The 15,424-nt window shown below is 45.2% G+C and overlaps 1 protein-coding gene across 5 annotated transcripts in view; it reads right to left on the reverse strand.

Moving 5' to 3' along the window:
- LOC128896720 (lachesin-like) overlaps nucleotides 1–15,424 on the reverse strand; it is a 59,721-nt gene that overhangs the window by 36,313 nt on the left and 7,984 nt on the right. For 3 of the 5 annotated variants that reach the window (XM_054160142.1, XM_054160141.1, XM_054160136.1), the window contains exon 2: nucleotides 14,562–14,591. The exons of the other annotated variants lie outside the window; for them this stretch is intronic. The gene's annotated coding sequence lies outside the window, so the exon portion shown is untranslated. The remainder of the gene's footprint in view (nucleotides 1–14,561; nucleotides 14,592–15,424) is intronic. 5 annotated transcript variants of the gene reach the window in all.

Here is a 15,424-nt window from a genome sequence, read left to right on the forward strand (position 1 = left end):
GTACACGCGCGGCCGCCAGCGCGTAGCCTTCGCTACCGCGGCCGCTCCAACGGTCTACGCGCGCTCTGATTGGTCAGTGTTTTCCGTTAATATCTCCTCAACGAAGCCTCGGACAACATTTTCGCCAAGGAAAAAGTTGTTTCAAATCACCTCTACTCTGTGTATACAGAGTATCCCAAGAATGTTGTAACACCTTGAAAGAGGTGGTTCGGGAGGTGTATTTGAAACAACTTTTTCCTTAGCGAAAATGTTGTACGAGGCTTCGTTGAGGAGATATTAATGGAAAACACTGACCAATCAGAGCGCGAGCCGCGGCCGCTCCAACGGTCTACGCGCGCTCTGATTGGTCGGGGTTTTCTTTTAATATCTCCTTAACGAAGCCCCATCCGAGATTTTTGCAAAGGAAAAAGTTGTTCGGAATCGTCTCAGCTACCCCCAATTTCCGGCTCCTCCCCGACTTTTCGGACACCCTGTATATTTAATTTGAAAAATATGTTTGTTCGAGGAATCGAATGAAACGTAACGCTACAAGGATTGGTCACAATTACGTTCACACCAGGCTTCGCAATTGTTTCTGTTACATAAAGTGAGTATGCATAACGAGATTGCAGAATCGAATTGGCATGCCTGGACGATTCAAGGAAATTCGAGGAAAGTTACGGTCGAAGAAGGTGTGTATACTTCGAATGCAATGTACTTAATGGAGGAATAGTGAAACACTGTTTCATGGGTTTACCGTAAAAGCATTTTCGAAAGCCCCATTACGAGAAGCCCGGCTTGAGTTCTCCCAAAAGCGCCATTAACGGACCATAGTATATCTTTGTTTCATCTAGGGAAGGGTTGCAGCTAGTCTCCTATTTCGAACCTATTTATTTCCTTTTCCTCCAACTAATAATGCACCCTCCGACATATACATATACATACAACTGTTCAACAAAACACCCAACGCGTATCATTGCGACGTGTCTACACCTTCAAATTCACCAGTATTTTTCATCGAGTTTTATCAAAACTACCAGCTGAACCACTCAAGGTATACAGCTTCAACAAGTATACGAAATAATTGGATGAAACATTAAATATATCACCGGAACAAATTTCTGATTAGGGTTCCGTGTCGAAAGAGGGTAGTGGCACTTTATCTGGGCACAGATTTCCAAGAAATCGTCGACGTGGTCGACCCACCGGTTTGTTGACCCATCAACGTGACCAGAGTTGTTCCCCGAGGGCCATCGAGATTCTGAAAACTTGGACGATTGCAATAACAATCGGACCACGTCGATCGAACTCTACAATGATTCTGCAAAATGGACCCTCGCCACAAAAAGAACGATGAAATATAAATGGAAAAGTTGCTATCAGGGCAAACGGTGGATGATAAAAGTGTGGAACGTAACGATAACGTTCTTTCAACGTTCTCGAAATATTGCCGAGGAACGAGCCTAGATGTGTCCCGAAGGAAACTAGAAACGCGTGGTAGTGAAAACGTCGGAGCGAGGGAAGGAGAGAAATAAAGAGTTGTTTCTTTTAAGAGGAATATGCAGCCACGCAAATATATCCGACAAGTGTGATCCACTTGGCCGTGCGCACCTTTTCGCGCGCCATACATCGCGAGCAAGCAAAACCGCTGGTCATGAATGGATCACCAGAATGCGTTTTAATGATGCACAATGCCTGTGTATACGCGGCGATGAAAGTGCTTTAGCGGCCGGGAACCTCCAAGAGCGAGCGAGTCGTCGACGCGTTGCGAAAGAGCTCGTTCCCTTTATCATTTTACTCTCTCTCTTTTTTGTTGTCTCTCCCTCGAGTTTTAACGCGTTTCAAACGTTTACATTCGTCATTCGATACCGCGGAACACCTTTGGAAATACCTACTTTCGTTGGAATCGAATGGCTGCTTGCGTACAATGCACCCATGTGAAGAAAATCGATCGTGATCGCGACTAGTCGAGCGGTTGATTGCTGCAAACTTTTCTCTCGCATTGATACTATAATTGGTTGTTGTATAGTTTCAAGCTTGGGATAATTTCAAAAAAAAGACAATAGAAATATAGAGTACAGTTAAACGTTTTCCACGAGGTCGGTTTGATTTCGAACATCCCGTAGAGGACCTGTAATCCATCCTAAATCCGTCGAGGAAGCGTTTCTTCAATCGAGTGGCATAAAAATTCATTCGATGATGGCACCATGCAAATTCGTTACACGCGGAGCACGTGTTGCCGCATATGCATACACGTAACGAAGTTTTCATTGCGTTCAACCCGTGGATTATGCTACAAACTCTGGATTCGCAGAGCCGGTTGTTTGTCAAATGTTTTCAAGAAATTTCCATAAAATTCTTAGACGGAGTGGAGGGTACCTTGACGTCCTTAAAATTGTAATTACTTAAAAATCCTCCATCGTTAATAACGGTTTACGGCTTTACTTTCAATCTTTCTCTTCGTATTTTGTAGTTTCTTGCACATTCAAGTGTTCTACATGCCAAACGCACAAAGATCTTGCAAGTATTACTCGCGAGTAGTGGCAGTTTTGCGAACGTTTTCAACGATACAATTAGTCTCGATATCTATTTAGAATTTCCATTGTCTCCTTTGTTATTCCCCTGGAGCATGATTGGATAGCCCTTCCAGGCCCCCTTTTGGACGATTGATAAAGGCAACTGGAATGCAACGACAGTGAAAAGGATTGATTGTTCGGAAAGAACAGAGAATCGTGCGTCTAAGCTCGAGGCTACCTTTTCTGGAAAGCTCCATGGATAGTTGCTCCAGGGGTTAGTCGTTCGGTGGATTGGCCTCTCGTGCTAAGTAAGTGGACTATGAGGACGAAAGAGTAGAAAAGAGAGGAGACGGAAAATAGGGGACGAGATAATACGTTTCCACTGGGAAGAGGGACATTCGCGGAGTCCTTTCAGTAAACGTCTCTCTATCGATCCGCATTAAAAGTCTCGTCCCCCCTCCCTAAGAACAAATCGTTTTTCAATTGGGTTTGTCGAGGTTGTCAAGTTCACGTCGATCAGTATATTCGAATTATTGACGAATCAGGGAAAACACTTTGGTGGTTCTCGGTTAGTGCAATCTATTTGGGGATACTTTGCTTATTTTTCAACGGAATTGTATCGGAATTCCGATAGTTCGGAGCGAGTCGAGGCGCAAGATTTTCTAGAGTTTTAGAGACAACTATACTCGCCTAGATCTGAGCAAAATCGATCCTAGAGCTCACCAGCGACTACAACACCTTATTCCGAAACAAATCAGCTGGCTCTCATCGAGGCATCCTCGAAACCCTATCGATCTCGCGATGGGGGACCTTCTCGAAGAGTAGACAGTCGATCGGCTTAGGTGTCGAACCGTGAGACTATCGCGGATTCCTGGAGGCGTTCGAGAACTCGATGGATATACGCCAGATATTTCTCCGGACAATGGCCTTCCAGGAAGCCGTTGATCGGCCCTCCTGCTCGCATAGTTCACGAATAATCGGCGCGCCGGCACCGATAATTATTTCGAGTCTAGGAAAAGTTTCCAGCGAGCTGGAAGTTCCGCGAGGATCGAGTTGCCGGTTTTCCCAAAAGAACCAAACCGTACAAAGCTCGCGAAATCCATTCCTCCTCCCCCGCTCCCCTACCCTTACTCCTCTCGCGAGAGCAATTCTCGATGATAAAGCGCAACGAACAATCGCGACTACCTGGCCGAGGAAAAAATCACGGGGTTAATCGGCCGATTACTGTTTTACGATGTCCTTGCCGAGATCAACCGTGTACCGTGGCAAATAAATTTTAGAGAATTCGTACGGAAATATTCGTCTGTTCCTTACGGGAAGTACTGTTTCCGGGAAAATCTCTCGAGTCGTTCTTTCGTTTACGGATTACGAGAATAATTCGATCGAGTGTGCTCGATTTTGTTTAATTGTCGTATCAGATCGTATTGTCGTATCATTAATTGTCGGGTTTTTCCGTCGAGGAAAAAGATTCATCTTTTTGTATTTTTAATATTCTTATCGCGTAGGATCTTTAAAATTCCGCACTCTGTCCCCGTTCTACATTCGTGAATTTAACGTACCCGTAAATTTCAGTCATTACGTCGGCGTGAAATTTGATATTCGTCGTTGGTTATCGCCCAGTGGCCAGTTTAGAAAGAAAACGTTGAGACGGGAAAAGTGGCGAGGGGTAACTCTGTGAAATTCGGCAATCCATGAGCCGCAAAATGAAGTCGGGTTAAGGAGAAGGGCACCGAAGGCCGATGGATTGAAGAGGCAAAGGCAAAGAGACCGGGCTGGGTAACGGCGTCGAGGAAAGTTTTAAATTGTGCTGGGAAAAGCGAGCGATTAGTGGATTATAAACATACTGAAAACTTCTGATGGGATTAGCTTTCCTCGGGAGAGGGGTTCCAAGTGGCTTGGCTAGCTTTCAGCAGGATCGTATAACGCGGAAAAAGCTCTTTGTGTTTCTTCTCATTTCCTTCGTACGTAAAGGAAGCAAATCTACGTGTCCATTGCGTGAATACGTAGCTCTATCCATTGTAACGATAATAATATTCGTTCGTGCCTTTCAACAGAATTCATCGAATACAAATATTACGAGGATACAACTTTCCGAGGGTTCTTTCGAACCTTCTCAAACGTACGGGTCTGAAAAATCGTCTCGCCTTTCGACGGAATAGACTCGGTCTAAATCTTGCGACATGTATTTACTTTCTGAAAGGTCTTTCAAACATTCTCAAACGCGACTGCCATTTTAATCGTCTAAAAAGCCTCGTTCGCATTCTCATAGGCTCGCGAGAGGCGTAAAAATCTTGAAATTCGTCGTTCAGCCGGATCAGATTGTACGTCGAGCGTTTCACGGTTTCGATACACGAAACGTGGAACAAAACTAGTCTCGAGAGGTTCTCGATCCGTCATTTGCGTCCTGTTCGAGCAGTTTCAAGATACTCGCCGACTTAATCGTCGGGTCGACCGTTTCGAGGGCCCTCGAGGGTTGGAGTTCGTGATTCCCCGGTACTTTCTCCGTGCTCCGCCACTGAAAACAATAGATTTCGTTTCGAGGACCGCTTCTACAAAGGCTACCACGCGCTTTTTTATCACGCATCTGGCTCGTCCACGCGCTAAATTCTCGTGTTCGAATACAGTCGAGCGACCGAGACTACCGAGACTACCGAGAGAAGCACCATTTTGTGGAGCGAGTGGTGTTTAAAGAAAAGGAGAGGAATTTTTAAAAGTGATTCAAGTATACGAAACTGAAAACGATAGTTGGCGAATCGATTGCGAAGGATTCCAACGGGACTCGAGTATCTCGTGTTTGCGATAGTTTGAACGGATCTCTTTCCGAAAAGAATCCTCTACAAGTTCCGTAACTTTATTTAAATACAATGCGCCGCACTCCAGATCCATATTCCACCCGTATCGATATAATTTAAACGGTTTCATATAGTTTGGCATAGTTGAAACCTTCCTCGAAACGTAATTCGCATTCCAAAAGCGTCCATGGCTAAATCTACCCGTTAGCCTAGCATTCCACTCCCATCGATGTCGCTTTATGCCGAAAAGTTACGGGTTTAAGGATCCCCCGTACCGTCAACGGAACGTCGAACCTAATTATCCGGGAATCCATCGGTGAAGCAGGATTACGCGGAATCGGGAGCAACAGTGGCCTGGCAGAAAGCCCGTGGCGTTTCGGTTGGCGCCTTTTGAATCTTAATAAATTATCCGTCGACCATGGCCGATCAGACGAGGGTGCGAGAGCTTGGCCGAGCGCGCATCTATCGGCATGCTCATTAATCACCCGGTATATATACCGCCGGTTCGTCGCCAGCGATAATCGGCCGCGCTATAGTCGACCAGCGAATTTGAATTTCGAGGGACGGGCATACGGTACTGCTACGAATATTATTGGCATATCGATTTCGCGACCTCCCACCCTCCCTCCCTCCCTCCCTCCCTCCCTCACCGCCACTCGCGAAATCGTTCTGTCAACCGAAAGAGATTTTCTCCAATCACCCTACCACCGACAATTGTCGCGACTCGTTTACCTTTCTATCGTACTTACGCGGGCTTCGTTATCACTTAACGGAAAGAACTCGTCATTTGGATTTCTTTTTCTGTACAGAACTAACGCGAATCTTTAGGAGAAATATTTAGAAGAAATATTTTCATTTGGGGGCAACGAAGAGAGATTTTTCTTTTTTTTTTTCTTTTTTTTTTCTTTTTTTTGTGGAACAATGGGAATTATTTTTGAGAAGGATAATTGGAGAGCGAGAGCAATTGTTCGAGAAGAGGTCGCGTCGAATTTGGTACGCGTAGAGGAAGAACGGAGTAATTCGGAAAGGTAGGTAATGATATGATACGTACGGGAAATAGGAAATAAGTGCGAGGTGAGAAGCGTGTAGAACTGTCGATGGCATCGCGAGTTGAGAATTGAATTATGCATTCGAGGACGTGACGGTACGTATCAAGATGTTACTCTCTGGCTGGGTTAACGTTTGTTCGACTCGAGTAAAAATAACGAGGGAGGACGAAAATAAATTTCGAGGTAAATTAGTTTCGAGACGATTCATCTGCTAGCTTGCTATTTGGAATAATAACGAGTGCCTTGAAAATAATAACGATGAGAAAATGATAATGTTCTCGCGAGAAGAGTGACTTTTAGACTCGTTCTCCGTGGCGGAGGTCTTTCAACCAGACCTGGGGAAAGAGGAGGGAGTATTGCATCGGACAAAGACTTTTCTTATCCAAGGATGGTCTTTCAACATGTCCGTGCCCTCTCGCTTATCGTTGAAATACCGCAGGATTTCAAGTTCCGCCGAGAAAATAAATGGCTCCACTTTTGTTTGCCGCGCATTCGTCTTCCGTATCGGACCCAAAATTAAAATCACCACCATCTTCAAACCCGCAGCTGACTGGTCCACCTTTTTGTCCGTGCGTGCATGCTCCGAAATGAACCGTTTCTTAAACAGCATTCAATTTCTTTTCGAGCATTTTCTTTACTTCTCGAGATATATGTTCGTCGGGGTGGTGCTTGCTTGAACGATTGCCGAATGAAATTCTATGACATGGATAGTTTGGGGTTCTGTGACTTTCCAGCAACACAGTCGCATTATCGAAAGCGTATATACGTACGATAGTATATGCATCGACAAATAACCCACATTTATCGGCCGCGTTATCGAAAGCTAAATAAACGTAGAAATTCGAACAAACACCGACGCGGCCAACAGCGCAAATACGCATAATCGGTACTCCTATTTTGCGGCGTGCATTCGCGTAAATTTCGTTACCGCGAGCGCGAAACGGAGTTCGAATTAAACGCTATAACTCGTTAACCGAACGTTACCCTACGTCTGACTTGTGCCGTCCGAAAGGGCACCGGTAACGTAATCGAAGCGATCTCTTTTTTTCGAATCTCAGGCTTCGTGTTTCATTGGAACGGTTACCATGTAACATCGATAGTGCATCAGCAGTATTAAAGATCGATATAAATCGAATAGAAACGATCGTAGCAGCGAGCTTTTTTAATGTTTCTTTAGAGAAAATTCGTCGAGATACCAGTTGATCTCCATTTTGGCGCGCAGTTGATCCCTGCGCGCAAAAATTCTCAAACTCGCAAACGAACCGAGATAATTGAAAAATTCTTGCGGGTGCTACCAGACGAATGATTCCAGAATCGGCGAAGAACATGGAGGAGACGATTAAAGAACATTTTCTGTCATGCTTTTACTGCGAACGCTTCGATACCTACGAAGGTACGAGAAGGAAAAAGAAATTCCAAACGACGACTAGCACGACAATGGAATGTAATAAACGGGATATAGTATCAACGGTAGAACCTGCCACGAATCGAGGGTAGTCAAAGGCAAATTGTACGGTTGAACAAGAATACAAAACATCGCGAAACGTGTTTCGTTAGGGAGTCGCGTGTTTTTTCTACAGTGATCGCGAATAAGCGCGAAAATATTCCAGAAGCATTTCTAGCGAAATTGCAGTTGTCCCGTTTATCCGAAACTACCGGACTACGTTGGCCGTGGAAGAAGACGAAGAAGGAGAACCTACGTATAAAACAGAGCATCCTGAAAGCGTTTTGCCCGTTAAAAGCATCGAAGAGGAAATTCGTTCCATTTTGTATGAAAAAGACGCGCGGCGCCGTGGAGCGTGCTCAATCGTATCCATCAGGTATAATCGACCCCGAAAAAAAAAAAAGAAAGACGATTAAACGGTACACGACCCAACACGTTGGAAATGGGAGAAAACCGATTCCCTTTGTTTAATCTCCTGCCCACGGAAAGTCGTGGTCGTGGTCGGGGGAGGAGGGGGAGGGGGACCAAGACGAATGTTCATCGATCCTGCGAAATATTATTTACAGTTGGATTGTAGACTAATGAGCGTCGGTGAAAGTACGTGTGCGTCGTATGTAACGTATACGCATAACCAGAGTCTCAACCCGATGGTCATTAGAATGTGCGAAATGGAGAGAGTGAGAGAGAGAGAGGGTGCGAGTGGCGACAGGAGAGGAGAAGGAAGTGGTTTTTGTGCGTGAAACGATAAATTTGGCGGTGCAGCATTTTGTCCTCGAAAAGCTATCGCAATAAATACGCGGTACGTCCGGTGGCGCGGTTGAGCTGCCGCGTTATACTCTAATGCAGTGCATATGGAACAATTTATAACGCTTCAGCTGTGGTGGGTATATCTGGGCGTTTTTCTCGCTCGTTCGTTTCGCTCGCGCCTTTCACCGGCCTATTGTTTCCGTATTGCTGAATTATTATTTCGTAATTTACCGTTTGTCCTTGGGAAACGGGCGCACCGAGGCCGCGTGGAATCGATCGGTACTTGGACGAGTTCTTACCGCGTGATTAACAGGGAGCAAGATCGAGGAGGAATCGATCCGGCCCACGCAGCACGAGTCGCTCCTGAATCTTTGGAATTTTACGCAGACATGGACGAAACCTGACCGAATCACTCGTCCATTCGATCATTCACGCGGTGTGTACGAGCGACACGCGATCTATTCAAGTAGAGGTTAGGCAAGGGAGCGAGAGAGTTGGATGGACCACTTTCGCTTCAAACGTTTCGGCGTCCCTCTCGATTCGCCTCCCATTTTTCCTTTCATTACCAGCCTTTTCTTTGACACCGTGTAGCTTCGCTTAGAGTGGCTCTCTTTGGAATTTCGAACACTCAGGGACCTTGTTCGTTGCCTCTGACCCACCTGTTGGGTCGTGTCACATTTCCTTTTTTTTTTTTTCTTTGCAGTGTTAGATTGATCAGTTCTCTCTTACGCCAGCAAAGTTTGTAAATAGATATTTATTACAGTGAATGTACACAACATTGGTCTCGGTTCAGTGAACACACTACGACACGAGTTTCAACCTGATGTTGCAATCGACCCACTTGCACGCGTACGAAAGAAAATAATCATTTGCTAAAATCGCACGAATCGTTTCTGCGGCTAAAATCGATCCTAGACGAGGCTGAACCTCGTCGTCGAACCTTGATATCGACGTGATTTTCGCGCAAAGATCGACATATTTCGGTAATTCTACGGATCGCTGGCAATCAATGGGTGAAACGACAACGGAAAATTTCGTTGGCGAAGTTACGGCAGAAATCATTGGAATGCGCGATACGCGCAATACGAACCGAAGCAGACTGCGGCGATGCTAATTTTATTCAGTTCGTATCACACGTATTACGCATTTCAATGATTTCTGGCGTAACTTTAGCAACGGAATTTTGCTTTGTCGTTTCGTATGTAGATCACTCGTGTATTTTCAGCTTCGATCATTTTCCATCGAAGCAACTTTCAACAATTGGTCCGCTAGAGTTTCGTAATTAATATTAAACAGGTACTCGAGTCTCGACCGATCAATGGCGCAGAAAAGACGGAACATTGTGCGATATTGTTATTCGATTTCGCGAAATACATTTATTTCGCGCGGCTTACCCGGTACGAATTCGGTAGTTTCCGTAAGAGAAACTCTGCTTCTTAAATAGGAAACCGCAAGCCAGGGGCCAGGAAGGTGGGATGCCTCGGGACATTCTGAGAAACTTGATAAAATCTGCATAGTTGGAAGGAAAACACGCACGACGCACATTCCTCCAAAGTTCGACAGGCAGCGTTCATAAACCATTGCCATTGGGTCGGTATGCGGGTAACAATCCTGCTGAATTCCTACAAATTTCGGGAATCCACGGCTCTTTGTCCCTTAGCCGCGAGTACGCGACACATTGCACGGTGTTTCGCGACGAGCGCGGAATAAAACAAGGTGATCGGAATATTCGAAAGTCTGGATAACGCGTCGAGGGAATTGAACGATACTTGAAACGCAGTTTCCAAACGATACTTGAAACGGGCGTGTCGTGTTTGAGAAACGGTCGGGGCTGCAATTTGCGTGCACTGAAATCTCTGGAAACTGAGCGATTGAATGACGTTGAAAGAAATGAGAGACTAGAAAACCGCGGTTTGATTACTCCGTCTTACTTTAATCGTTTCGCGCGCTCGATGCACTTAACGTTCCTTGTACCGTAAATAAGTATCGACCATTTCATCTGATTTTCTTCGTACTGATTCATCTTTGTACCTTGTACCCTTAAATTTATGCGAGCCTAGAGAGTAGCATACGCATCGAAAGTATTCAGGTCCAACGTTTCGTGCTGTGACGAACGAAGTCGCTCTTGTCGAAATCGTGATTGTTTCTTGACAGGGCAGTGATTGGTAGGCGATACGATAACTGACAGCTGCAACCGAAACCCTCGCGACAGGGAATCGGAATGGCGTTGTTGTTGCAAAGCATTAATACAAATCAAAGCTTATAGCGAATCGTATCGAAACGGTTCACCGTTTTCCAAAGTCTACAAATTGGTACTGACGAACGACGTTCTTTTCCTTAAGGTTCCTTCGTAACGAATCTTTAGTAATTGCAAGTTTACGTATTTTTTACGCCTTGTACTAAATATTCTTCGTGGTGTGTACTCTTCGTACAGGGTGTACAGAGTAGCTGAGACGATTCCGAAGCAGAATTTCCTTTGGAAAAGATGTCGGGTGGTGGTTCGTTTATTGAATTATCAACTAAAAAACCACCGACCGATACACAGCGCCCGAGTATCGCGCGCTTCCCCCGATTTCCTAATTCTGAGACAGCCTGTATACCTTATACTTATTCAATGATTCTTGCACACGACGAGATAACGTTTGTCACGGTTTCCATGTTTCCGCGAACGTGATCGCGTCCGTTGCTTTTAAAAGCATTCCGCGCGTAAAAAGGTTCCCTCGGCGATTTTTCCCTCCCTCCCACGCGATTAATAGAGCAGTATCGCGGCCCTAAATCCGACTGGAGAGCAAATGCATTGGCAAGATTCGCCGATACGGCGTTTTCAATGATTTTAATGCACCCGAGCGATTATCCTTACCGGAAATCCGCGTTGTCTTGAATATCTAACGATTTCGAAACCTCTCGTTCTTTCTTTCTTCCCTCCCTCCCTCCCTCCCGCCCCCCTGCCACCGTCCCGCGTTCCATTAAAGACGTTGTAATGGTCGCAGCTTTCATTAAAATTTCCGCGGGATCGATATTCATCGATGGAACACGCGGGGTCTCGGTCTGGCTTTTAGGAAGAACGATCGAATTAAAATTTGATCTTGCACGGTCAACGCACGTTGCTTCGCGTCCTTCCGACCTACGGGGAGGAGCGGGGAGCTCTCTCTCTCTCTCTGCCATTTCGACAAAGCTGAAATGGCCGTTAAATATTTATCGTCTATGAATTTTTCAACGGCGCGGCGCAACGGATCGGCTTGGAAATCGTTTGAAATTCTCGCCGGGAGATAAGAAACGCCAACGAATGAAATGTTTATTATCGTGCGTGGGTTTCGTTGGAAACGGTTCTTTTTTGCGTACACGATTTTTGGAAAGGAATTCGACATTCGGACGTATCTCGATGATTTAGCGTGAAAAAATTGCGTTGAAATGCGAATAAACAGGTATATGAAACTAAACTAAACTTTCTTACACGTGGATTAAAAAGAAGTAAAAATCGAGGTTCTTGGACAAGAATATCCCCTTAATTTACAGGGATTTTTGTAAGAAAGATGGGCTGAAAAATCACGGAGTATCGGTTATCGAGCGAGGGATGCTCAAGTATTTTCATTTCCCGTTCACTTACAAAACTTCTCATCGTTTCTCTTCCTCGGCCGTTGGCCAGGAACGACGATAAATCGCGCTATCCGCGCTTTATCTTCTTCCCGGGTCTGCGGCACGTTGCGTCCCGGCCTCAACGTTAAACCAGAAATGATCGCCGCTAGTAACCCAGGATTTTCAAGGTGGAAATGTGTAGTTAGAAGAGAAGAGTAAGTATCGGGCTGGGGGAATCGCCTAGGACGATACAGAGGAGGTATGCGCCGGGCGATGTTCTTCCTGTCGTTTGCAGAAACGCTCTGCGTGCTCTGACAGCGCGCGGCGGTGTCCTTCGGTCAGACGAGTGGAAAGGACGAAAAGTGCGAGGCTGGAATGGAATCCGGGGAAACGGATGCAAAGTTCGCCGATTCGGTGTCTCGTAACCGACGGAATCGCAGACTAAGAGGAAAAATGCACGTGGACGAGCTGACAAATGTATCGGTGGGGACTCCCTAACCGCGTCGTCCCTTGCTCTAGTATTAAAATATTAATTGAAATGCCGGCCGACGTTGCTTGTAGCGAGACAATTAATACGAAGCACCTAACGGAATCTGAACGCGATCCTGAATCTTTTTATGCGACGATCTTCTTCAAACTTTCGTCGTCGTTGTTGTATTTGTTGTTGTTGTTGTTGTTGTTGTTGTTGTAGTAATGATAAAAGTCGCGCGGTCTTAAGATTCGTGACGCAGCACTCGTTGGAACGAATTAACCGTCGCGTAAATATTTGTTCTCTCGTAAATATTTAATTTGCGTTGGCGCATGGCGATATACGCTCCTTATGTAAATAGCGAGAAGTCGGGAACAAGCAAACGTGGCGAGCATAGAGACAAAAGATATGAACCAGAAAGTGGGCTGGCCGGAGCGTGGATGTTTTATTACCATGGAAAAGTTGGAACGTTCAGCTCTGTGGAAAAGCTGTCCCATTGTCCAGCCACAGCTGCGCGGTGCAACACGACATTTTAGGGAATCCGACCACGATAACCAGATGTCGACGATTCCCTGCTAACTGCGACATCAAAATTTTACAAGACCCGACGGTGAAATACGTTCAATTTCAGCCGGGAATCGTCAAACGCGCGAAAATTCAAGGTTCGCCTAAAAACGTAACGAAATCGGTACTTTTCTACTTTTACGATTTATTTGTTGAATATCGTCGAAACGTGACGAGGTTCCATCGATTTCTTAATTTTCCTTTCTCTTTAACCGAAGTCCCTTTGTATTATGCCACGTACGTACGCGGAGACTGGGTTGCCTAGCGCGGAGAGGAGCGAAATGGATATCGTGCGTCTACTTTTCAGGGATTCCGGGGTTTGATCTTTCGAAAGTTGTCAAAGATATAACGCGTTTCTCACCTCGGAGTTTTGTATTCTTATCGCAACTTTCGCAGGAGCTGAGAGAATCGAACGAAATAAAATCCGAGGCAAACGCGAAGTTCAGCGATCCCATATAATGGATAGAATCGTGGAATAAGAACAAAATCGATCTTCGTGCGGACCGATAGCGTACAACCGGCGACAAATTGTACATATTGAAACGAATTTCAGAGCTTTCCATCTGATACTCCTCTGCCGTTATGAGACTCGAACTCTGAAAATATAACATCTATTGAACGTATAAATCTGCCAATAAATCATCGTTGAAATTGCATTTCGGCTAGCGTTATTTCCGCGGATAAATCAACGCGTTACGTTAATCGAATATGTTTAGCGTCCATCTCCTATCCTATCTATCTATAGTACGCGATCCTTTCTACGATATTATTTTATTTGAGAAATAGATATTTGCTTCTCGCGACGATTACAAGAAAACTTTCGTCGAAAAGCATCGAAGCGTAACTCTGGCTAGTATTCCTTTTTCTAAACTGTGTACCACGCGACGTTATCGACTCGAGAATCCTGATCGAAATTACGCGTTCATACTTAACTGCACGTTTTCGTTACTCGAGTGTGTTCCGCAAAGTCTGACGTTAACGTTTGACTCGTGCGAGTGTATCTTGAGGAATTGCAATCTCTAGTTGAACACCGTGTACGTATACGGTGCCGCAAAGTGAATAAGTAAACGGCGCTGTATTCCATTGTTGCCCTGGACGCCAAAATACCTAAGCACGGTCTTCCAGACATGTAACCCAGTTCAAGCATGGAATTTTCCTTTCTCTACGCTATTCTCCTGCCGTTTGAATTAAACAGCGTGTTGAACCTGGTTTCCACTGCTTGTTTTCAGGCTCGCGGCTTATTTCACAAAGTTGAGTCTCTCCTTTTTTAAAATTGATTCTCTCCTTTTAAATCGATCACCAAGAGTGTACCACCTCTTGTGAATTAACGATTAAAGAACGCGGTTGAGACGTGGCTCTGAATAAAAATGGCGTAAAAGTAAAGTTTTCGATTTTGTATTACTATTCCTGAATCGATCGACTCACCAAATCCTTCCCTTTCGAGGTCTCGCCGATCTATAACAGAAACGCAGCGTAGTAATAATTACTGCGATAGCTTGGGCTCGAAAATATTCGATTTCTTCGAGCAGTCAAAGCCACTTTCGATACTTGTGGGAATTCCCCGTTGCTCCCGATCGATTCCTCTTTATTTCGCGTCGTTTCGAGCAAGTCTCTCTCGATTCTGTTATTCCGCAAAATCTACGTCGCTTCTTTGACATTTTATACTCGTCGCGAGTCCGTGGCTGGGAGGGGGATATATCGAACGATGCTCGTTTCCGAGCAGAGGATTGAATTCCGTGATTGATTGGTTAAGAGTTGAACGTAACAAGTAATGGTGCGTGGGAGTGGAAAAGCCGGTGACGCGGCAGACGCGAGCGCTGCGCCTCCAGAACGAACCAAGGAGACTCGGTGCCGAGTTACGGGCTTTTTTCCCGCCTTGTTTAAGCCATCCTATTACGTCTGAAGAGACGTATGTAAGTGGAATAACGGAGTATCGGATAGACGCGTCAAAGTGAATCGTTCGTTGGTGCTTGTGCCAGGAAATTTAAGTAGAATTGCCCGGTAATGTGGCAGACATATTGGAGAAATCGTTTATATTATTGCTTTAGAAAGTCTTGGATGTGCATATGTAAGCAAGTTAATCGAGTACGTTGGAGTAAACCATTCGTCCTATAATCGAATTGTGATGGTATTGTCGAGCAATCTGCCGGACGCGTCCACGAATCGAGTCAGGTACAGCTTAAAGATTCCAGTGCAAGTAGAAGAACCTAGCAATAGGCGGAGACGTCGCCTAAATCGTTCATCAACGGTTAGAAATTCCTTCCTCGATCCTTCCCAAACACCGATAT

Source organism: Hylaeus anthracinus, unplaced genomic scaffold (genome assembly GCF_026225885.1).
Source record: "Hylaeus anthracinus isolate JK02 unplaced genomic scaffold, UHH_iyHylAnth1.0_haploid 11978, whole genome shotgun sequence".
Lineage (NCBI taxonomy): Eukaryota > Metazoa > Arthropoda > Insecta > Hymenoptera > Colletidae > Hylaeus > Hylaeus anthracinus.